General features: G+C 35.1%; 1 long non-coding RNA gene across 1 annotated transcript; it reads left to right on the forward strand.

Moving 5' to 3' along the window:
- The first annotated feature begins 204 nt into the window (after positions 1-204).
- LOC118834583 lies at positions 205-24,198 on the forward strand. Its single transcript, XR_005009353.1, has 4 exons — positions 205-349; positions 2,980-3,123; positions 15,824-15,848; positions 23,995-24,198. It is a non-coding gene; the product is annotated as an uncharacterized LOC118834583 (long non-coding RNA).

A 24,198-nucleotide genomic window follows, 5' to 3' on the forward strand; every position in this document is an offset into this window, starting at 1 on the left:
ATACATACATACATGTATAGATATACATAAGTGTATATATACATACATACACACAAACACACAAGTATATATACATATACACATGTGTATATATGTATATACATACTAATTTATATCAGTAGCAATATGCTAGCAACTTTATAAAATCTTGTCCATATATTCACTTTTCTATGAGTATAATGTGTTTCTCTTTTATAGCTATGATTCAATAATAAGGGCCATATAATTTGCCACATCAAGCCTCGCCTGCCTCATAAAGGATCCAGTTATTCCCTTTAAACAAAACATTTCATAGATGAACAGTGCTCTCCTGTGATCAAAGGCAGGAACTGCTCGCATCATAAAACAGGTAATTACTGTCTTCTTTATTGCCAGTGTTTCTCCTCCTGTTTTCCTAGGGTTATTAGCAGGATTATCTTCTATACATAATATGCACATTCTCTCTCCAAGGAATGCCTTCCTTTTTCCCTTCCTATCGTCAAATGTGTTACTATACTAATTACTCTATTCACATGGCTATAATTGAAACTCCTTCAGCTCATTTTTCTCCATGTTAGAGTCACAGTTAAAAATGCATGTTGGCAAAAATAAGAAACCATCCTTGCATTAATCATGCAGATATTAGTGAAGGGAGAGATGTTATATTTACCAAACTGATAACCCTATGTGTTAGAATAAAATGGAAGCCTGAGGTCCCTAGGTTGCTTTGAAAGGAACTGGGCAATTCACCATGGTTCCCCCTGCCTTTTTCCTAATAAGGAGAAAAGCTTTATATAACTGCTTCAGAGGAAAGCTGCTAGCATTTGCCATTTAAAAAGCCCAAGATATTTGCAAAATATCTAATGGTCCTTGTTCTGACATGTGTTCTATTTATATTCATAAAAACAGGCCTAGTTATCCAACATATCTGAGCGCAGCTCTCTGGGTTTTTTGTAAAGCCACCCTAATTTCCACAAACCCATTTACCTAGCATGCTAGGGGAAGAGGCAGCAGAGCTGGAAAACTTGTTCTCTGTATTCACTGAACCAGAATACACTGCAATCAGTTCTGTCAAAGCAGACTTCTGGTGGGCAGAGAAGGTCCAGTTGCTGTATAATCATTCCATGCCATCTAGATTAATGTTTCAGAGAAAGGGCGAAAACTCATGCATCTCTTAAACTGACAAGCATATTTGTCATATCACACCTTTTGGGAGATCTCAAAGAAACACTTCTATTACTACCTAAGGTGCTATGAAAATAGTTGCCATATGTCATAGTATAGAAATTTATGTCTGAACTTTTTTTTAAACTTCAAAATCATGTTCAATTAATATACCATTTATGCTGCCATCTGAATCCTTCCCAACCCAGGTCTCACAAACTGCAGCTGATAGGTAGTAATAGCTGGTGAATGCCCTCTCAAAGACAGGGTGGAATTTGTACACTTCAAATTCTTTATGTGAAAAAAAGAGTCAGTCTAATCTATACAACAGATTTACTTATACTCTGTGAAATATGACATTTCAAGTCCTTCACAACCTGGTATTCACTTAGTTTTCTAGCCTTGTTTTACATTACTCCCACTCTCAACACTCTTCAGTCAGGTCCAACTGGCCTTCTTCATTTCTGTTCCTCACATTTCACTTATATTTCTGGGTCATTACTCAGACTGTTCTCCATGCCTAGAATGTACTCCCTTCTCACCTCCACTTTTTAAAGTCCCTAGTTATGTGCAAAGTTCAAATACATAGAAAGTGATAAAATTCAGATAGAATAACTGAGAATCTGTTCAAATTATTTAAACTGCTTTAGCCTTTGTTTCCTCATCTGCAAAAGGAGGATAATAATAGTATCTTCCTGACAGGCTTATTGTGAGAACCTAATGAGATAATACTTGTAAAGTGCTTTGCAAAACATTAAAGTTCTACATAATTGCTAATTATTATTTATGTTGCTGCTGTTGTTATAATACCTCTATCTTCTGTAGAAATCAGGTAGAAAAGGTTGTACATGAAAAAAGAGTAAAAATAACTTATAAATGCAAAAACATCACATGATAAATTACCACAATTTCTATACCAAGATCTGAAACTGATCATTGAAGTCTTACCCTATCCAAATCATAAGGTGCATTACAGCCTTAAGTCCTTTAGAGTCCTTCTAGGATATTCTCAACAACTAAGCATTCATTTATAGACTTTAGAATATAGTACATTTCCCATACCAGAGTCACCTCAGTAGCAAACCAGGTACAACTTACTTGAGTATCTGCCTTCTTCCCCTAGCATAGGAACCATCAAAGACAGCAATCGTTGGATAAGGAAAAGGAAGCACATGAAATGTAAATACATGAAGGCACATTAAAGAATGAACCAAATAGCAAAGTCATGGACTGGGGATTTAGGGTGAAGGGAAGATTTATTCACATGGACGTAACTGTTGGTATGTATATGTCTTTGCTAAAAAATCAAAGAGTTCTCTAAGATTCTTCTGAATCAAGAAAGAACTGCTAACACTGATACTATCTGTAAAACCAAAATGATTTCAAATGGGCATCACAAAGTTTTTAACTGACAATGTTGCTTTTGGAATATTGAACCAAAGCGTAATATGGAAGTAAGTAGGCATGACAATGCCTGCCTAATGCCACCTCCCACGTAGAAGAGACTGGTGAGAATGCTTCCAGAGAGTCATGATGATACATAATAAAAGTGCTTTGGAGAGAATTAGAACATGCTTAGATGTTTTGTAACTGGGTCTAATCTGCTAGTCACATACTAGAGAGAAACTAGGAGGAAAAACTAGGGTCATCTAAAAGCCACTAATTGCCCAGAACCTTCTCTTGGTTTTACTTCTTCCTTCCTGGTGACATTCTGGTGTCAGAAGAGATAATACTCTAAGAGGAGAGGCCTTGGGCCCTTAACATCCCTTGCAATGCAGCTGGTAAATAAAGGCCTTTTTTGTTTTTGTTTTCTCTATGCTTATTCTTTTTCTTTAGGTGAAGGATATTGGAGGCTATGTTATCAATTCCAGAAAATCAGGAGAGCAAATCACCAAGAGGTCGAGGAATGGAGTCCATACCATGGTTTGCAGATGGCTGTTCTATCTTTGAGAAACAGAAGTCCAAGGGACTTTGGAAATGGTCAGTGATGGCTGAGACAAGAACTCGACCAGGGCAATGACATTTTTTTTATTACAAATTTATTTTATTTTTATTTCGTGGAACAAAACAAGTATTACCATAACACAGTATGATAAAAAAGATGATTGCGCATGAAACTGCCAATCTACCATGTACAACTTGTTATTCCTTCCAAATTTACAAAAACATTATCATGTAAACTTCTTTTTTTCTTCCCTTTCTCTTGCCCTAGAGATAGTTGTAATTAGACACAAATACACATACACACATATGTGTATACATATATATGTATATATAAATCATTCTATACATTCTTCTATTTACCAGTTGTTCTCTGGATGCAGATAGCATGTTTCTTCATATGTTCTTTGTTTTTAATTTGTATATTTGTAATAGTCAAAATTAGTCATTCAAAGTCATTTTTAAAACAATATTGCTGTTACAGTATATGATGTTCTCTTGGTCCTGCTTATTTTGTTCTTCACCATTTCATGTGAGTCTTTCCATGCCTTTTTAAGATCATTGAGCTCATCATTTCTAATAGCAGAGTAGTATTCCAACAAAATCATACACCACAACTTTTTCAGCTATTCCTCAATTGATTGACATCCCTAAAATGTCCATTTCTTTGCCACATCAATGAGAGCTGCTATAAACATCCCTTTTACATTCAGAGTTATAATTATTATTTATGAATTTCCCTCCATCTTATTTTTGCTCACTATTTTCTTTCATAGCTCTTTTTTTACCCTATTTGTATTACTTTATCTTCTCCCCCAACTCCCACTTCCCCCAAACCTCCAAGAGTCCCCTCATCCCCTCTCAACCCCCTGAAACCCAAACCACACATCCTTCTAAAAGTCCCTCACCCATCTTGCCCCCCAGATTTCTCACCTCTCTACATGTTCAGAAGACTTCTACAGGCTTCCAGATGTACACATTGTTTCCTCTTCAACCCAGATGAGAGTGAGGTTCCAACATTGCCAGCCCTCCACCCCCACCTGCTTTCTCTGTATTAGTTCTTCCTTTCATGCCACATTTTTATAATGTAATTGTTCCCTTTTACCTTTTCCCACCTAATTTTGCTTTTTAGGGTCATCTCATTATACCCAACTCAACCCCAAACTTTCTTTCAAACTACCTTAGTAATAACAACAGTTTTAAAAATACTGATTCAGAAGAGAGGGAAGAAGTAGCAAGTGGAAAATGGTAAGATAAGGGAGGGGAATCAAGAGGGAAGGTAAATTGAGGAAGGAGGTAGTCAAAGACAAAACTTTGTTCAGTAGTGGAAGGGGAAAGGGAGAAATAAAAGCATAACCTGGGGGGAAATAGGATGGAGAAAAAGACACATATAGTAATCATAACTGTGAATGTGAATGGGATGAACTTTCCCATAAAATGGAAGCTGATAGCAGAATGGATTAAAAACCATAATCCTACAATATGCTGGTTACAAGAAACACATTTGAAACAGGGGAATACACACAGGGTAAAGGTAAAAGGCTGGAGTAAAATATATTGCACTTCAGCTAAAGTTAAAAAAGCAGGTGTAACAACCCTAATCTCAGACAAAGCAAAAGTAAAGATAGATTTAATTAGAAGAGATAAAGAAGGACACTACATCCTGCTACAAGGTACCATGAACAATGAAGCAATTTCATTGTTTAACACCAAGTGGTATGGCATGCAGATTCTTAGAGGAGAGGTTAAAGGAGTTACAGGAACAAATAGACAGCAAAACTATAATAATGGGAGACCTCAACCTTCCCCTCTCTGAACTTGGTGAATCTAACCTCAAAATAAATAAGAAAGAAGTTAAGGAGGTGAAAGAATTTTAGAAAAGGCAGATATGATATACCTCTGGGGAAAACTGAATGGGGATAAAAAGGAATATATTTTCTTCTCAGTGGTACATGGCACATGCTCAAAAATTGACCATGTACTAGGGCATAAAATCCTCACAATCCAGTGCAGAAAGGCAGAGGTAGTAAAAGCATACTTTTCAGATCAGGATGCAATAAAAATTATTTGTAATAAAGAACCATAGAAAAATAAGCTAAAAATTAATTGGAAACTAAATAATCTAATTCCAAAGAATGAGGGGGCCAAAGTCCAAATCATAGAAACAATTAATAACTTCATTCAAGGGAATGACAATAATGAGACAACATACCAAAACTTATGGGATGCAGCAAAAGCAGTTCTTAGGGGAAGTTTTATATCTCTAAATGCTTACATGAATAAAATAGAGAAAAAGGAGATCAATGAATTGGGCATGCAACTGAATGAAATTAATGAGTACTTTATAATTAGTCTTTAATGTTTTTCTTATATTTCTTCTGGATCTTTTATATTGAATTTTCCATTGACTTCCAAAGCCATGCTTTGATATGAACTTTGTAGTATCAATGGTATGTAGAAATTGTGTCGACCTGAGTCATGAAAAAGTAGGGGGAAGGAATACTCAGAAGAAAGAAGCTAATAAGGGAAACTAAATCTGGAGGAAGAGGAAAAAAAGAGGAAGAATAAGACTAAGAGGGAGAGTCAAGTCAAATCAGTAAGCCTATACCCACTACTGTGCTTAGTGCTAGGCTTACAAAGAAAGAAAAAAACACAACAGTGATTGCCCTCAAAGAGTTCACTTATAATCTAATATGTCTATAAACATAAATAGGCAAAAAGAAGAAATGAAGCAGGACTATGTCAGGGAATAGAGGAGATGTGAACCAAGTACCCTGAGTTCTTGAGAAGAGTGGTTGCTGCAGCTGCGTTAAGTAGAACAAAATGATCTTGGAAACTGGGCAGCAATCTTGCCATTATCAATGATGGAAACCAAAAGAGTGTTACCCTATGCAGTGGCAGGAGCCATTCTGCTAATGTCCAGCCTGTCTTGTCCAGAAGATAATACAGGAAGGCAAAGTGAGGAGTCTCTTACCTTCCCATGATGAGAGTTATGGGAGAAGGAGGTAGTTTTGGAAAACAATTCAATGAGTGCCTTCTGCCTATTTTAATTCTTTATAATTTATTTTCCATTAAATTGTAAGTTCCTTAAGAGCGAGAATTGTATTTTGCTTCCATTTGCATTCCCAGAGCTTAGCATATGGTAAGCACTTAATAAATGCTTATTCATTGATTATATTTTTAAGCAAATAACTTTTTGGACTTACTACAAGGATCATATGAGATAATGTGTGTAAAGCATTTTGGAAATCGTAAAGAGCTACCTAAATGCTAGCTATGATGGTGGTGGTGGTGGTAGATCTGTGTTAATCTTTGTTAGGGAAAACAGATACGGCGATTCAGGGGGAAAACAGTAGGTTTGGATAATTGGCAAACTCCAACCAGTCCTAAGAATAAAATGCGGCAGTAAGAAAGTAAACATCTTATATTTAGGGAAAATTAGCATTTTGTCTAATAAGACAATTTCTAAAAAGATTAGGTAGAAACAACAGTCTGATATGTCTAGTGGGAGGTAGGAGACATTGCTTAATACAGGCTCCACAAAATTGCTTTGAATCTATAGTAAGAACCAAATCTTGTATTTAGCAGTCAGATGAATTCTTGAACTCATTTAAGGAATAAAAAGTAGTTCAGCAGATAATGAGGTAATGATGCCACATAATACTTTCAGCATTGGTTTCCAACCCAAATTAGTGCCATGAAGGATTCTTTGGCAAGGCTTAAAAACAGGAGCTGAGTGTATCTGGCTAGTATAAATCATGGACCATATACATCCAATCAAAGCCTTACTAGTTAGCAATCTTTTTTCTATAACAGGAGTATCCATTTCTTCTCTTTTCCTGCTTATTTGGAAAAAGAACAAAAGTACAGGAAGAAGCTGACAAGACTAAGAATCTCCCAGGAAGGCTTCTAATCTGTCTAGTGAAGCAAACTTTCCCTGTTACGATGGTAAAATCCAAGTTCATGAGTAGAAAGAATGAGATTCAGTCCATTAGCAACTAAGAGGAACTGCTATACAGTTCTAGAGTCCCCTTCCTCACTCCTCTGTCATCTACACAGGCTGCTCACAACTCGTCATGACACCGAAGGCCCCAGCAGAGCAAGTGTCTTAAGTGATCTCTTCCTCAAACCTTCCTGCCCATTTTCCCTTCCCTTCCTCTCTCCTGGACTGGCACTCACCCACCCTCTTCTTTCAAGCTCTTCTCCCATTAGAAAGAAAACTCGTTGAATGTCTTCCTTTGTTACATTTGTATCACCAGTACAATGTCTGGCATAGAATAAGTGCTTAGTAAATGCTCTCTCTGAAGTGTCATTCTAAGTAAGTAAGCTCACTAAGTAACCTCAGCTCCCTCACAAATAAAATGAAACAGTTAAACTCAATGACCTTTGGAATTCCCTCTTGCTATTTAGCTATGATCCTATGATGACATGGATAATTCAGGATAATGACCAATTCTCCCCTTCCTAATTAAATAAGTCAGGGGTTCTTAATCTATTTTCTATCAAGGATTCCCTTGACATTCTGGTGTGCAATCCTGAAAACAACTTTTTAAATGTATAAAATAAAATACAAACATTTAAAAAGGAAAGAAACTAACTATATTGAAATACAATAATCAAAATATTTTAAGCTCATAGCCCTTGAGTTAAGATCCCTTGAACTAAGGAAGAAGTGAATAAGTGAGATGAGAGAGAGAGAGTTTAGCAGAAATTAACTGGTACCATTGAGAGGCAACAATGGATAGAGTCCGATTTTACCACATAGTTGTTGTATGGCCTTGGACAAGTCACTTCTCTTATCTGGGGCTTTTTTGTCTCATTTATAAGATGAAAGGGTTGGGAAGGATGACTTCTCAAGTTCCTCCCAAATATCAAATTCTATGATGCTCTGAAAATATACTTACCCATGAAGGTATATCGCCCAATGGATCCTTATGCTTACGTAGAACTATAGGGTGAGCAAAATGCCTACCAAATATTGTGGACAAAGACTAATGATAATAATAATAATATCTACAATGATGATAGGTACTGGACCAGTAATTAAATTGATGTAAGAAACTCCTTAATAAATAAATGCTTATTCCAATATACTTTAGCAGTTTCTCTGTGATTTATACTTAAAAAGTTGCCTAGGGCAACGAAAGCTTAAGTAAACATCCAGCGTCACACTGCCAATATATATTAAAGGCAAGATTCTCCTATATGGTGTAGAGAAGGCCTCTCATTTGATGCTCACAAAAGCCCTGTGAGACAGGTGCTATTACTATCCCTATTTAACAATATAAGAACTTGAACCTGGGAAAGGTTAAATGACTAATCCTGAGTCACACAGCCACTAAAATGACTGAGGCAGGATTAAAACTCAGACCTTCTTGACTCCAAGTCCAGTAGTCTTGCTACTACCCCACCTCTCTGTCTCATATAGTTCTATGAAAACATGGCCCCCATATGTGATCTCAAGGGGATATTCTTGCATTCATTTTTTTTAAGTAGACCTTTCATTTTTTGAGAATGTGAACTTCAGTTGATTTGCATATTAGCCATAATATGACTTTGGATGGTAGAGAGAGCTATTACGTACATGGAGGAAGGAAACTTTTCTTCTCTAGGGAATCTTCTTGCATAGTGTGAAAAGGAAATTAAAGTCTAATGAAATAACTTAATTTGAGAGTTAAAAGGAATTTTAAAGATAAGATATGCCAGCACCTCCATCTTGCCAATAAAAAACAGAGGATCAGAGAGATGAAATGCCTCATCCAAGGTCATAGGGCCTGTTAGCGATATAAATGGAACCCAGGATTACTCATTCATATTCTAGCACATGCTGTTTCTACTCTACCATGTTATCTCCTTCAAATAGCAAGTTGGTATTGGGGAGAATGAGACAATTAATAGAAATGACCTGGGGCTAGATGGTTGTTCCACCTAACCCTCAAGGTTTTTCAGTGAAAGATAATTAAAAAGCATCATTTATCCTGAAAGACCCACACTAATGTTTTATTGAGGCTTAGAGGTGATCCTGGGTTCTGGGAAGTTTAAGCAATTGGAGTGCTAATTACAGCTGGTCCTACCAAGCTAGCAAAGCATCATATTTCACACATGCACTCCCAAATTCAGGTCATTTATGGCAACCTCCTCCCTCTTCTCCCTTTCTCAACTCACATTACCCTACCATACCCCACTAGTTCTTCCCTTATTCCAGTCTATGATGAAGTAGCTCTTATACTTGACAAGTCCAAACTCTCCAAAAATACTCTTGCTACCTAACCCTTTCAACTTCTCCAGCAGATTGTCCACTCTATATCTAATTTTCATTCACTCCCAACTATTAGTGTCTTTCTTGCTTCATACAAACATGCCCAAATCTCCCTCAATATTAAAAAAAAAATCCTTACTCATACAACCACCATCATAGGTCAGGCCCTCATCACCTCTTGCCTGGACTACTGCAATAGGCTTCTAATCTTGATCCCTCAAGTCTCTTCCCAGTCTCATCCCTCCTCTAATCTTCCACACATTTGCCAAAGTGATTTTCCAATAGAACAGGTCTGACCCCTGCTAAAAATATATCAAAGCAAACAAACAAAAACTTCTACTTAATCCATATTACTTCTAATATCTAATTTAAATTACTGAGTTTGGTATTTATAGCTCCTTATGATCTGGATTCATTCTATTTTTTTCAGTTTTCTTAAATATTACTTCTCCCTCCATGCTATAGATACACATACACGAACTTACAACTACATACATATATACAGATATGAGAATGTGTGTGTATATATATATATGTGTATATATATATACATATATATATATACATATACACATATGTGTGTATATGTGTGAGAGAGAGAGAGAGAGAGAGAGAGAGAGAGAGAGAGAGAGATGTGTGTTTGTTTCTAGGTATGTATATGCAGTCCAGCCAAACCGGCCTGCTTTTGATCTTATATAAGACATTACATCTCCCAACTCTCTGTCTCTACAGTGGCTATCTCCATCCCTCTAATGCTTATCCTTCTCATCTATTTCTTATAGCATTATTTCCTTCCTTCAAGATTCAGCTAAAGGTACACCTTCTGCAGGTAGCACATACTTTTTATGGATCTTATGTGTACATACACATACAGGTATAAATACATACATACAGTGGTGGGATTCAGTCAGTTCACACAGGTTCAGTAGAACCAGTACCTAATTTTAGGTTGAGTTCATGAACCAGTTGTTAGCACGGGCAGGGCCTGTGCCTACCAGGTCAGTGGTGGGGGCAGTGCCTTGGCTGGGTTCCATGGAGAACCAGTTGTTAATTCATTTGAATCCCACCACTACATACTTATGTACATACATACATATATTAAGAACCGAAGCTCCTTTGTGGTAAGGACGTTGTTTTTTTTTTCTTCTCATCTCCAGTGATTAGTACAATTTCAGGAACACAATAGACTTTTCATAAATGTTTATTGATTGACTAATTGAAGTATGGGCCTATGAACAGGTTCTATGACTACAATAGCTGAATTAGTCTAGCTGATGGCAGAGAACCTAATCCCCAGAGGCCATCAAGTAATTATTCTTTTATTGGTGTTAGTAATTGATTCTACCATTCACTAAAATGTGAAGAAATTAAAATATGCGTTAATTGAAAATGGACTTTTAAAAACATATTTCCACATTAGTCATGTTGTGAAAGAAGAATCAGAAAAAAAGGGAAAAACATGAGAAAGAAAAAAAAAACAAAAAGCAAAAAAAGTTAAAATATTATGCTTTGATCTGCATTCAGACTCCATAGTTCTTTCTCTGGATAGCAATAGCATCTTCCATCAAGAGTCTTTTGGAATTGTCTAAGATCATTGCATTTCTGAGAACAGCTGTCTCTAAAGGTTGATCATTAAATAGTTACTGTAACTGTATACACTGTTCTCCTATTTCTGCTGACTTCACCCAGCATCAGTTCATGTAAGACTTTCCAGGTTATCCGAAATCTTATTTCTTCTTATATTTTTCCTTTTTCACTGACTTTTTCCCCTGAAATCCACCTGCTCATCATTTCTTATAGTACAATAGTATTCCATCACATTCATATACTACAACTTGTTCAGTCATTCCCCAATTGATGGGCATCTCCTCAATTTCCAATTCTTTGCCTTTCCTTTTTTTTTTTGATCTTTTTTGGGACATACACATAGTAGTGGTATTGCTGGATCAAAGAGTACACACAGTTTTATAGTCCTTTGGGCATAGCTCTAAATTGCTCTCCAGAGCAGTTTGCGACTCCACCAACAATGCATTAGTGTTCCAATTTTCCCACATCTCCAACATTTATCATTTTCCTTTTCTTTCATATGAGCCAATCTGATAGTGTGATAAGGTACCTTGTTGCTGTTTTGATTTGCATGAAAAAGGATTTTTAATCAATGAAATTGTATTTTTTGATGTATTGGAGGTTAGAGAACTCACCAGGTTTTTGTTTTGTTTTGCTTTGTTTTCCTATTTATTCTTAGATGTAGAAGAGGAGGGGATGAAGTTTCTCTTACTATAATTTATTGTTTGTTGTCTGTACAAAGTTCTTAAAAATAATGACACTGTGTCTTACCTCTTTTAATCCTCCAATATCTATAGTACAATGCTATACAAACAGAAGTTGCATGATGAATATTTGTTAAATGAATGAATGATTAAAAAATACTGGTTGAGTGTTCTTTACAATAATATATTCTGGAGTCCATGACCAGTCTCCCTACAATAACGTAATCAAGTATACCTGAGAGAATAAAGAAGGCCTCAGAAGATGTCAAGAATATAGTCATTCTTGACTTTATCACAAAACATCATTGTTACCACATCCATTTGGTGTATATTATGGCATCAGATCATTTGCTACTACATCACGCACTACATGAAATTTCAAATTGTGCAATTTATGTAACCAAGCACCCCAGAGCTTGGTTGCTTTAGCACACTGAGGTGTCATTTGCCTCTAGATGCTTAGCTCTTGCTCTCTCACCAACAATAAATACAATAACTACTGCAAGATAAAGGTCTACCCAGAAACACCTACTCAGAAGCCTATGCTCAGTTAAGAAAAACTGGCTATGAGACCATAACAGTGGGTGAACAAGACTGGCACCCACATTAGGATTCTTAGACACTGTTAAAGCTTCCCTATTCTTAATATCAATTGTATTTCTTTGTGGATCGTGACAGCATCTCCAAAGTTCACTCTAGTTAACTCTTTATTTCTACTGAATGATTTTTTCATTGTCACTTGCAAATAAAATGTCAATAAAATATATATGCAAATTGCATACTCCTAAGCTCTTTGCCAAATTCATACTAAAACAAGCAATCCCTGACATGCTCTTCTCGTATTATATTCATTTCTCAGGTGGACAAACAGAAAAGTTTGAATAGCCAGAGGGACTCTGCTGGTCTTTAATTTACAGCTTTTGCCAACATAAATCTTCTATTTCTTTTTGTATTTTTCCTTTTTCACTGACTTTTCCCCTTTCCATTCCTTTTTTGTTTCTTCTGTGGGTGCTTTGTCAAAATTCAAGACTTCTTTAACTGGTGCTTTAAAATGAAGGAGTAACCTAAGTTCCCTCCAACTCAAAATACTTTTACTCTCTACTTTCTCCTTCCTTGCAAAAGAAAGCTATAAGAATATTCCCTTACAGACAGGCTGCTACCTTTATATTTGAAAAATTCATATACATGCATATGTGTACACACACATACATATATGTGTGTGCATGTATGTGTATATATCTGTGCATGTGCATGTATATGTGTTTATGCATGTGTGTATGTACACACATGTGTATGTACATATGTATGTGTGTATGTATAACAATACATATATACACATGTATATGTACCTATACACATATCATACCTATATGTATACATTTACATACATGTATGTGTATATGTATATATGTGTGTATATAGGGGTGTGTGTGTGTGTGTGTGTGCATGTGTGCGTGTATGCTACTGAAAAGCACTATTCACATGCTTCAGATTGTTCTGGGTAGAATCAGATGTAATCCCTGGCAGATGCTCATGTTAGGTTCCAGGCTGTTGAATTCTGGCACTGGGGACTTGGTAGGAAGTCAAGCAGATCTTTCATAAGAGATTGTTGAAAGGTGTTTTATGTACTTCAGAATAGCTGGAAAGCAATTCTGAAGCCACATCATTCTTATCCCTGGCACCTCCACAGCTCTCCCAACTGTAACTGAATGTCTAACTGGACCTTTTCCTCCCTAGAGTATTTTAAAACCTTACCACCTTGTAATTATAGAGAATTGGTGGTTCTAGAATGACAGTTACAGTCATGTTACATTATAAAACTAAAACATAATCATGGGACTTAGAAAAAAGAAACTAATTCCATCAACCCTTTGAGCCATGTAGAAATCACTCAGCATTTCCAATTTATTTTAATCAGTGAATATTCTGTTATCTCTTCCTTTTGCTTGACTTTCATTTCCAAAGTTCAGTTTTTCATTTGATAACTTTGTTGATTTTCTTACTTTTTTGGTTTTCATCCATTTACAAATACAGCTATCCAGAGGGAAAAATACATTTAACGGCATGATGCATGAAACAATCATAGGTATTTTCTCTTTAGATCCTTGCAGTCGGAAAAATTAAAATATTACTATTTAACCCTCAAGAAGAGTGGAAAAGCTTGGATCTGTATCGGGTTTAAAAGAGGCAAACAGTAAGTAACAAAATGTTACTTACTAGTATCTGTATGAAAAAAAAAGGCAATGGTCACACTGTGCTCTATGATTATTTTCAGTCTTCGAAAATACTCTATCATAAAAAAATGTTCTTTTCCATATAGACTCTAGACAGAAACTTTATCCTAAATTTACTTTCAAAAAAGAATGATCTAAATTTTCAGCTTGAGGCTATATGTTAAATATGGTTAGATAAGAATACTTTCTAGTAAGTGTAAGTGTATTCTTGGTGACATATAATATTTGGTTCTATGAGTTTACTCTCAAGAGGAACCATGGGATCTATATCTAGTGTTCACCTTGATTCCTAAATGTTTTTTATTCACGGAACAAGGAGCAGATAAAAAGAAAAAAAAACTTTATAGAAAAACAAAAACTCCAGTTTTGCCAATCTGTTTCTGATAAACTGGGTCAAATTTTAAAAATTCAGGTTTGCTCAGTTGGCTATGGCTTCTAAAAGGCAATGGTTCTCACCCCGGATCCAGGAGAACCAATGGGGATAAATTATTCTATGAAAAGTCAGATCCCTCGTATCCTTTTACCACTCACTCCAACTTCTGATCTGATTTATTTGGTATCTGAAAAATCTAGTCCAATAATAGATCAATTGTCCAATTTACAGAGCAGAGATGCAATATACATATGCGTAGTACAGGAAGCCCTTAAGGCTAGGTGGCACAGTGGATAGAATGCTAGGGCTATAGTCAGGAAGCCCTTTGTCCAGTCTCAGGCACTTAAAAGCTGTGCGACCCTAGGAGAGTCACTTAATCTCTTTGCCTCAGTTTCCTCATCTGTAAAATGGAGATAATAATAATGACACTTACCTCCCAGGGTTGCTGTGAGGATCAAATAAGATAATAATTATAAAACTTTTAGTGCAGTACCAGTAACATAGAAAACACTATATAAGTGTTAGCTGTGTTTTCTTTCAAGAGTTTACAAAAAAGTAATAAAATATTTCCTTCTCCATTCTGCACGCTTCACAATGGAGTCTTTGGAATTGCTATGTGGCATGTTTTGTTTTGTTTTGTTTTAAAAAAGCTTTAGATCATCAGCTTGCTTTAGCCACCTACATCCTATGTTTGGAGCAGATTGCAGATAGAATTGATGAATTGGAGCATTAAATATTGATTTCTCTAAATATTGAATTTTACAGAGTTTTGCTTTAGGTTGGGTTCTATTACTTCATATTATAGATTCAGCAGCAATTCCTCAATACCTAACACACCATTATTTTTTGGTTTGGGGAAAATAACTACTCTACCATTTTGCCAGTCATGTGATCTGACATTTTACCTCAACTTCATTACTTTCTAAAATTCTAAATCAAGTTTGTCTTTAAGCTTGGGCTTGATTCATATACTTGGTTATTAACATATTTACATGACCTCCAGGCTGAGTCTTCTCTCTTCATGCCTCCTCCACTGCCTTGACTGCCATACCAAATTTCTCTTCTCCAAATTACACACCTCATAAAAAAGGCAAGTTTATCTCCATGTGGAATTGTCATGAAATGTTTTACTATTTGGTCTCTTTCCTCTGACTACCTTCAAACATACACATGCTCAAGCTACATCTTTTGCTACAGCCCAGAGTAAAATGTGTGTGGATAAAAATGCAATTATTTCAATTTAGTGACTAGGTTAAGGCAATTTTGGGAGCAATGAGAAAGACAGAACTGAACTCTCATCTGTTTAGTCACATTAACTCTTTTGTGCCTATTTAGATTGGGTGTACTCTCATATATCTTTATGTCTGTTAAAACCTCTAATCAAAAACAACCCATTTTTAAATGGACCATTTGTGGGCAGATTGGCATGAAGAATTTGCCAAGGCTTGATTCATGGCTTTGAAAAGTAATGTAGTTATTTTTAAAATGCTCATGTGCATTGCTCAATTAAAAACCAAGTTAATAAAATTGAATCTGGTTTTAAAGTAGATTGTATGATTCTTGAGGGCAGAGACTTGACTTTTTACTCTTTTTATATCCTCAGCACTTGGCGTAGCACCTGACACATAGTAAGTACCTAATAAATGCTGATTGACTGATTGATTACACACTTTCAAGCTCTAAAGCACCTAGTTAATATAGACATATCACTATTTTCTAATTATTAATTTCATTGCCTTTTAAATTACTAACAGATCATTTGATTCTCTTTTGAATCTATTACTAATCAGTAGGAGTATTCAGTCCAATGTGACAAATTAAATTTGTACTTATGGATGAGAGATAGAGGGGGGTGGGAAGGGAGAGAGAGAGAGAAGAGGGGGGAAAGGGAGAGAAAGAAAAAAGGAGGGAGAGTTATTCTATATGCCATCTGTTGCAAAAGATCTCAAGATATAAATTTGCACAACCCTGAATCAAGCAATCAATAAACATTTATCAGGTACCTAATAATCATATATCATACTCCCTTGACTGTAGTGCTTGCTATATATTAGGTATACCAGGCACAACAGTCAAGGGACTATGATATTGTCAATTTCATACCCACAAAAAAACCAAAGAATTCCCAGAAACTGACATCACATATTAATATTTGTCTCTTTGTTACCATTTTATCTTACCTAATAAAGAGCATAAGAATTATGGGATTCCCCCCAAAAAATGTCCAGCTAAGGTTCAAAGAGAAAACAAAATCAAATATCCCCATGTAAGTTATATGATACATATTGTCCTGTCCCATCCACAGGGGTGGGAAGATAAGTTTTAGATAATTTCAAACCAGCATTTGGAGCTTGTAAAGAGAAAACTACCAGCAACAAAAGTTTATCTACAGAAAGGCAGAAAAAGGTCAACTTCCATGAAGGCTGTGGGAGTCATAATAAATAAACAATTAAGATAGGCAGCTTAAACCATTTATCGTTCAGTTGTTTAGTCATGTCTGACTTCATGACCCCATATGAACTTTTCTTCACAAAGATATTGGACTGGATTTCCATTTGCATTTCCAGTAGATTAAGGCAAACAAAGGGTAAGGGATGTGTCTAGGGTCACACAGTTAGTGAGTGTCTGAGGCCCAATTTGAATGCAGACCTTTCTGACTCTATACCCAGTGTTCTAACCACTGAGCAACCTGTCTGCCTAGCTTAAATGAAGGGTAGACCAAAAGACAGAGTTCTACAGTTACAGAAAGTATTGCAGTAGTCTGAGCTAAGAAAATTGACTAAGGAGCCAAAAGTTAACTAAATCACAGAATTTCTTCAACCATTCAGTACCTCTCTGAAATTCCAGAATCTTTCAAGGAACATGGATAGTGTCTCAGCAATCACATCCAAAAGGAATTTCAATGTTCAAGGTCATAGTTAATCTAGGCCAGGTAACCAGTCAAGAGCAAGAAGATGCTCTTTTATTATAACTTGATAGAAATATAGGAAAGAGACTATGACCAAAGTCCCAAAACAACATCTTTATTCATTTGATCTTTTACCACTGAAGATGCCTATTTTTGCTAGAGAAGGTGAAGTCGATAGAGTGTCAGATATGGAATCAGGAAGACCTGAGTTAAAATCTGATCTTAGACACTTATTAGCTATGTGACCCTGGGTTAGTCATTTAACCTTTATTTGCCTCAGTTTCTTCATTTGTAAATTGTATAAAATAATAGCACCTACCTTTCAGGGTTGTTGTAAGGATCAAATAAGATAATGATTATGAACTGTTTAGCAATATGCCACATAGTAGGTGTCATATAAAGGTTAGCTATTATTATTATGATTATTATTATTATTATTATTACACCTGTAAAGATAATAAAACCAATGTGTACACATTGAGTTCAACTGAAGTACAACTTGCTTTTTCTGGTTTCTCCTAAGCATTAGTATTCCATCTCTCCTCAAATTATTTTGTTTTAGTAGCTTTCTAAATATTATACACCTTAATAGAGTGTGAGTTCCTTGAGGGTCAGGACTTATATTTTGTGTTGGTTGTTATATCCCTAATGTTCAGGATATACTTTACTAAACCAGTAGACACAATACATCTTTGTTGAATTTAATTGAGTTTTGTAAACACCAGAGTTTAGTTTTGGACATGTTGAGCTTAAGATACCTATGAGACCTCCATTGTGAGGTGTCCAATAGACAGCTGGAGATGCAAGATTGGAGGTCAGAGAAAAGAATAGGATTGGAAAGATGATCTGAGAATCATCTGCACAGAGATAATTGAAATGATGGAAGCTGATGAATCACCAAGGGAAAAGGTAAGAGGAGAAGAAGGTACAAGTCTTGGGGCATGCCCATGATTAGTTGTTGTGACTTGGATGAAAATTGAGCAAAGGAGACTGTAAAACAGCAGTCGGATAGTTAGGAGAAGAACCAAGAAAAAGGAGTGTCATGAAAACTGGAGAATATATTATAAAAAGGGTAACAGATGGTGTCAAAGGCTACAGAGAGGTCAAGAATATTTGGAAATTAGATCCTTTGTAACTTTGGAGAGAGTAGTTTCAGTCAAATGATGTTAGAAGCCAGACTGCAGAGAGTGAGAGGGAAAGAAGTAGAGGTATTAATTATAGAAGACCTTCTCAATAGTTTAGCCATGAAAAAGAGAAGAAATATAAGATGATAGCTAGCAAGAAAGGACAAATAATTTATGAGGGTTTTTGAGAATGAGGGAGATAACCTGTGTTTGAAGGTAGTAGGGAAAGCAGCCAGTAGGTCGGAAGAGATTGAAAATAAGTGAGAAAGTAAAAATGATAGAGGGAACAATCTGTTGGAAAAGATTGAATGGAACAGGGCACTTGTGCACATATAGGGCTATGTCCTGTCAAGAAAGTGTTTTCCTTGTTTCTATTTTTCTAACCTCTTACTTGACTTTCTTGTATTGTAGACCAAAAACTATTATTGCAACAAATCATATTACCCTCTATTATCTTGATACCTTACACACCAACTGATCTTATAATATCTCATTATTCTTACAGATGTCCTATCTGTAATTTCTGTCTTCTTTGTCTACCATCCAGAGTACTCACACTCAATTTTTTTATCTAAATATTTATTATATCAACAAAGTCTATTTTCTCCCTACTCTGCTCCCCAACAATACTGGCAATGAAAATAGATGGGAAAATGTCAAGAATGTGGCAGGTGGGAATCTGACACTCCATTAACAGGAAGAGGCAAAAATAGATGAAGAATAGGATTTTTGTTATTGTTCATTATGCAGGAACAAAGGTGAGATATACTTGTGTTTGTGATTCTGTATGTGAATGAATACCTACTACCACAAATAAAATGCACCCAGAAGAGGACAATGAAGATGATGATGGGACTCAATATCATATTACCTGAGTTAGACAAGTTTTGTCCTTACTTCATCAGTTATAGTTTTTAAAAATTTTCTTAGTCCAAGAGGGAAATGCAAAGAAAAAAGGGTTGAACTTTTGAAAATTGGTTTCAGCTCAAAATAAGGGAAAAATAGGAAGGAAGGAAGGAAGGAAGGAACGAAGGAATGAAGGAAAGAAGGGAAACATAGGTCACTATGAAGAGGAGGGTGGTTTCTATTCTCAGTTCAGCTTCACAATAAATTCCTATTGAAATTGGTCCATTCATATCTTCATTTTAAAAGGAGATCTTTGAGATGAGAGGAAACTGCTCTGTTAAGCACCTTTAGAATATATTTAAATTTAGGAAGAGGTTGAAGGAGTGTCAGACTCAATGCATAAGTTTTTCAGGGAATGAATGTTCAGATTTTGAAAAATAAGAAAAATGTTAAAGAATATAGAAATGACAATTATGTGAATCAGAAATGTTATTAATTTTATGTTAAATTAGTATACTATTAAGAGTAATTAAGTTTTATACTTTGATCCCAAACTCAGGCTTTTTATGTTTCCATTGACATATTTATATTGATAGGCTAACATTTTATGGTGGTGAATAGGGTTTTGTACTTTTTTTAAGATTCCAGCCTTAATTAGTGACTCTCATTTCTATCTAATTAGAATCAGAATAGGTGCCTCTGTAACGGTACTTGAGTTCTTAGATGCAGCACTGTACAACACTGTGGCTTAAGCTTTCATTCTCTACATACTTATCTATCTTTATTCAGACCTTTCATACATATGAGAAAATTACTATCCTAATCATTGGCAACAGCCATGATCAAACTATATACATAGTATGCACACACACACAAGTGTGTGTGTGTGTGTGTCTGTGCGTATGTGTGTAATTGGTATTCTAAAATGTTCCTGAAATATCAAAGGGGCTACATGCCATGTCCCACAGCTGGAAAAGACAGAACAATTTCTTCCCTTCTTTCAGTTTCATACCAGGTGATGAGTAATAGGACTCTAAGGAAGGAGAAACCACAATACTGAGACTAAGAGGTCTCTGCTCTAAAAAAGACCTGACTCTAATTATAGATGTTGAGTTGCAAAGGACTTGCAACATGAAGGAGCCAGGGATGAAAAAGACTGAATAATCTTCAGCATGGGTGTTATACCACTCCATATGGGAAGCAGTAGAAAAAAAAATCATTTATATGATTTAAAATTAGACTTATTAAATTATTTAGGTAATAATTGTAAAGCATCAAGTGAGTCAACAAAACTCCCTGATAGGGATTTTCCTCATCAATTGTTTTAATTATGTAAAATTTTATACTCTACTTCTATATAATTTGTCCGACTAAAGATAAATTCTGCCCTTCATTATCCACATTCCTCTTTCATTTGGAGACATACATATATTATATACATGCATATATATTTATATATACACATATATACATATATACACACATACATACACATATGTTTGTGTATACATATATATTGATATATGGTAAACTTTAACAATTTAGCTATATAAAAATTCTGATACACACATGTAAACATACATACACTTCTAAAAAATTTCCATTGAATTCCTTATGCAGACCTTTGATATGTCAAAACCATGATGAAGAATATCTCAATGTCGAAGGGATAACTGTATTTACTCAATGGTATAGTATCTAAATTCACAAAGAAAAAAATGAATTGTAAAAAGACAGAGATAGTAACAGAATAATTATAATGCCTTTGATGTTCTCTAAGAACTGGTTAAATCTAATAGATTTCATAAGCTTATGATTGTTTACAGTAGATTCTGATGATTCTTTTTATTTCTGTTCTATTTCGATTTGACCTTATTGACTTCGATTTAATTTTCTTCCCTCTTCCTTTTGAGCAGATTAGCTAAATGCTTATTGATTATGATAATTTTTTTCAAGAAAGTTTTTAAGGTTTTCTTTAGATTTGTCAAACTTTGTATACTACTTTTTATATTTGTCCTTTAGCTTTGAAGAATTCTTTTATTTCTAAAATAAAAGAAAGAAAATAAAAGAAAAAGAAAAAAAAACATTAGCTCTGTGCTTTGAATTTGCAGTTTGGTTGCTCATATTTTGAAAAACTACAACATAGCTATATGCTTCTACCAAAATCAGGTCTGACAAATCACATATGAATTTTAAATTTTGAAATACATTCTATTTCAATTATTATAGTTTATCAAGCTTTCAACTTTCATGCAAACTTTTATATTTAAACAGCAATTCAAAATATTTTATGTCTAATTATTTCTTTCCAAAGACGGAAAATCTAGAACTGAATAAACCATTTGGGAAGATAGATCTGAAACACACTGACTGGGAACTTTAAAGGTTATTTAATTGGAACAGCATCATTTTGTATCTTTACAAAAATATTCCACATGCTAGGGTTCAAAGACATTGTAAATAATTGTGTTTGAAAAATCAGGTAAACTAAACATTTCTTTTATAAATCATTATGTAATAAAATAGAAATTAATCCAAGGAACACAAGCAAAAGATACAGAGTTATTTGAAGCTGATAATAGTATCATCAATTATGAGAAGGCCACAGAAAAAAATCATAAAATAAGAAATTGCTGCTTGAAAGAGAGTGATTACAATGGGACCATATAAAACATTTCTGCAATGCAACTAAAATTGTCCTCAAGGGGTTAAAAAAACTCTAAAAACATAACTTAAGAAAACAGGGGAAATATAGACTTAATTAGTGTAATATTCAAATTATAATAGCATAACATCATTAAATGAGGAACTCCAAAACAAGAACAAAAGACAGATATTGAAAATTTGAGGAGAATGAGCTTAAATGTGAAATGAAAAGACCATTATAGTAATAAAACTAAACATTGATCATTTGAAAAGACCAACAAAATAACTAAAAAGCTAACTTGCTCAGAAAGAAAGGCAGTGAAAATCTAATTACTATTCAATTTATGAACAAGACAAAAAACACAATAGAATATGAATAAAATCATTATCAGAAAACACAACTTACACATTTATATGCTAATGAAACTGATGATTTAAAAGAAATCAGTAAAATATAAAAATATACTTTAATAAACAGAATTTGAAATAGATATCTAAAACCATTAAATTTCAGACAATGAAGTTGAACTATTTGTAAAAAGAAGAAAAAAAAACTACCAAATCGAAATAAAAAAAAAAAATCTCAGATAAAGATGTGCTTACAAATGAATGTTTACAAACATTTAAGGAGTTTTCATTCTGATAGGAGAAGGAAAGGAAATTTGGATTTGGGAAGTCACTGAAACAGTGAGTTGAGCCATAGGGCAGTCAATCCGCATGTCCTTTCCAGTAGCAACATGCCTGGAATATTCTCCCTCCTCTTTTGATTGCTAACTTCCCTAGTTTCCTTTAAGTCCCAGCTAAAATCCCGCCTTCTACAAGATGCCTTCCCCAACCATCTTCATTCCACTGCCTTCCCCCTGTTAATTAATCCTATTTATCTTGTATATACCTTGCTTGTTTTATGTTTGTGAGCATATTATCTCCCCCATTACATGGTAATCTCCTTGAGAGCAGGGACTATCATTTCCCTCTTTTTTCGTATCTATTCCCACTACTCAGCACAGTGTCTAGCACATAGTAGGTGTTTAATAATTGCTTATTGATTGGAACTGATTTTAATTACTACTTCTAGAGACATGAGTGGAAAGTAGAGGGAGTGGTAGGCTATTGTACTCATGGCAACAGAGCAGATGATGAAATGAGAGTAGAAGAGAATATGTATGGCACATCCAGCAATGACTTAATTCTATAGAGCCCCCAAGAGCCTTTTATGACAACAGGAAAGCAGAGCCAACTTTTGAAAAGTGTGCTCTATTGATTAAACTGCTGTTCCCACACTTCCTGCCAAGCAGGCAGCAAAGATATATAATTGCTGAGATGGCCTTGAGAATGGATCAAATTTTTTTTCCTGTTTCTTCTGTTATGTGTTTCTTTATTTCTTTTTTTAACTAGATAAAGAGGCATTCTCTGCCTCATTCCCTACCTAGAGTTAATCACTAAATGGGAATTGCCTCAGTCAAACTGAGACCTCTTAAGGACCCTAGCTTAAAAACGCCAAGTTCTCCTACTGCTTCCAGGGCTATCTCCATTCATCTTGATCTACATTTGGCCACTGGACCCAGATGGAGGAGAAAAAGATGCTGGTGACTTTGCACAGCCCTCCCTCACTTAAACCCCAATCATTTGAACGTCATGGCATCACCTCACTGATGTTGTGGTCTCCTTTGAGAACAAAGGACAAACAACTTTTCCCTAAACACTTTTAACCAGACATCAGTCCTGAAAAATGGGACATTTACAACTAACCCTGGTAACTATTTCAAGTTGCTCCTGGGTGCTGATTCACAGTGAGAAGTGTTTTCTGCCACTATGCTTCCTTTTCACAGGAAAAGATGACCACTACCAACAAAATGTATGTCTGTTCAGACGAATTGATTGTTGAATTGCTGGTACAATAATGTAGACTGAGGTGAAAGTGAATTTTTTTTCGGTCTTTTCCCACCTCCTAGAATAAATTTTATAGGTTACTTTTGTATTTCAAGTATTCGTGCATATTCAGTTATGAGTCTTTTGTGGCTTAAGTATTTCTTCTGTGGTAGAGCAAATGAACAAAATAATTGTTTTTTTAACCTCATATTTACTGTTTTGTATATTAAATAACTTGTCTTAAAAAGATTCTGTTAATCTCTCTTCTGGAGATTATTTATGGATCATATCTAAGCTTTATTTAAGAGATTTTATGCTAGATTTTGGAGTGGAAGCCTAATGAGGTTCAATGAAAGACTAACTAATCTCTTCTCTTTGCAGCCAGGATCACCCACAGCTGGACCTGGTTCATTTGAGAGCAGATTCAGGACCTTAATGTGGCAGAAGGCACTATTCTCTCCAGTTGCACATGACATATTTCACCAGTAATTAGGAGTGCAATAAATATTATTGATTCTACTTACACAACATCTCTAACTATTCCATTCTCAGCAGAATCACCTTAATAATAATAACTAACATTTG

This window comes from Trichosurus vulpecula, chromosome 1, assembly GCF_011100635.1.
Source record: "Trichosurus vulpecula isolate mTriVul1 chromosome 1, mTriVul1.pri, whole genome shotgun sequence".
NCBI lineage: Eukaryota > Metazoa > Chordata > Mammalia > Diprotodontia > Phalangeridae > Trichosurus > Trichosurus vulpecula.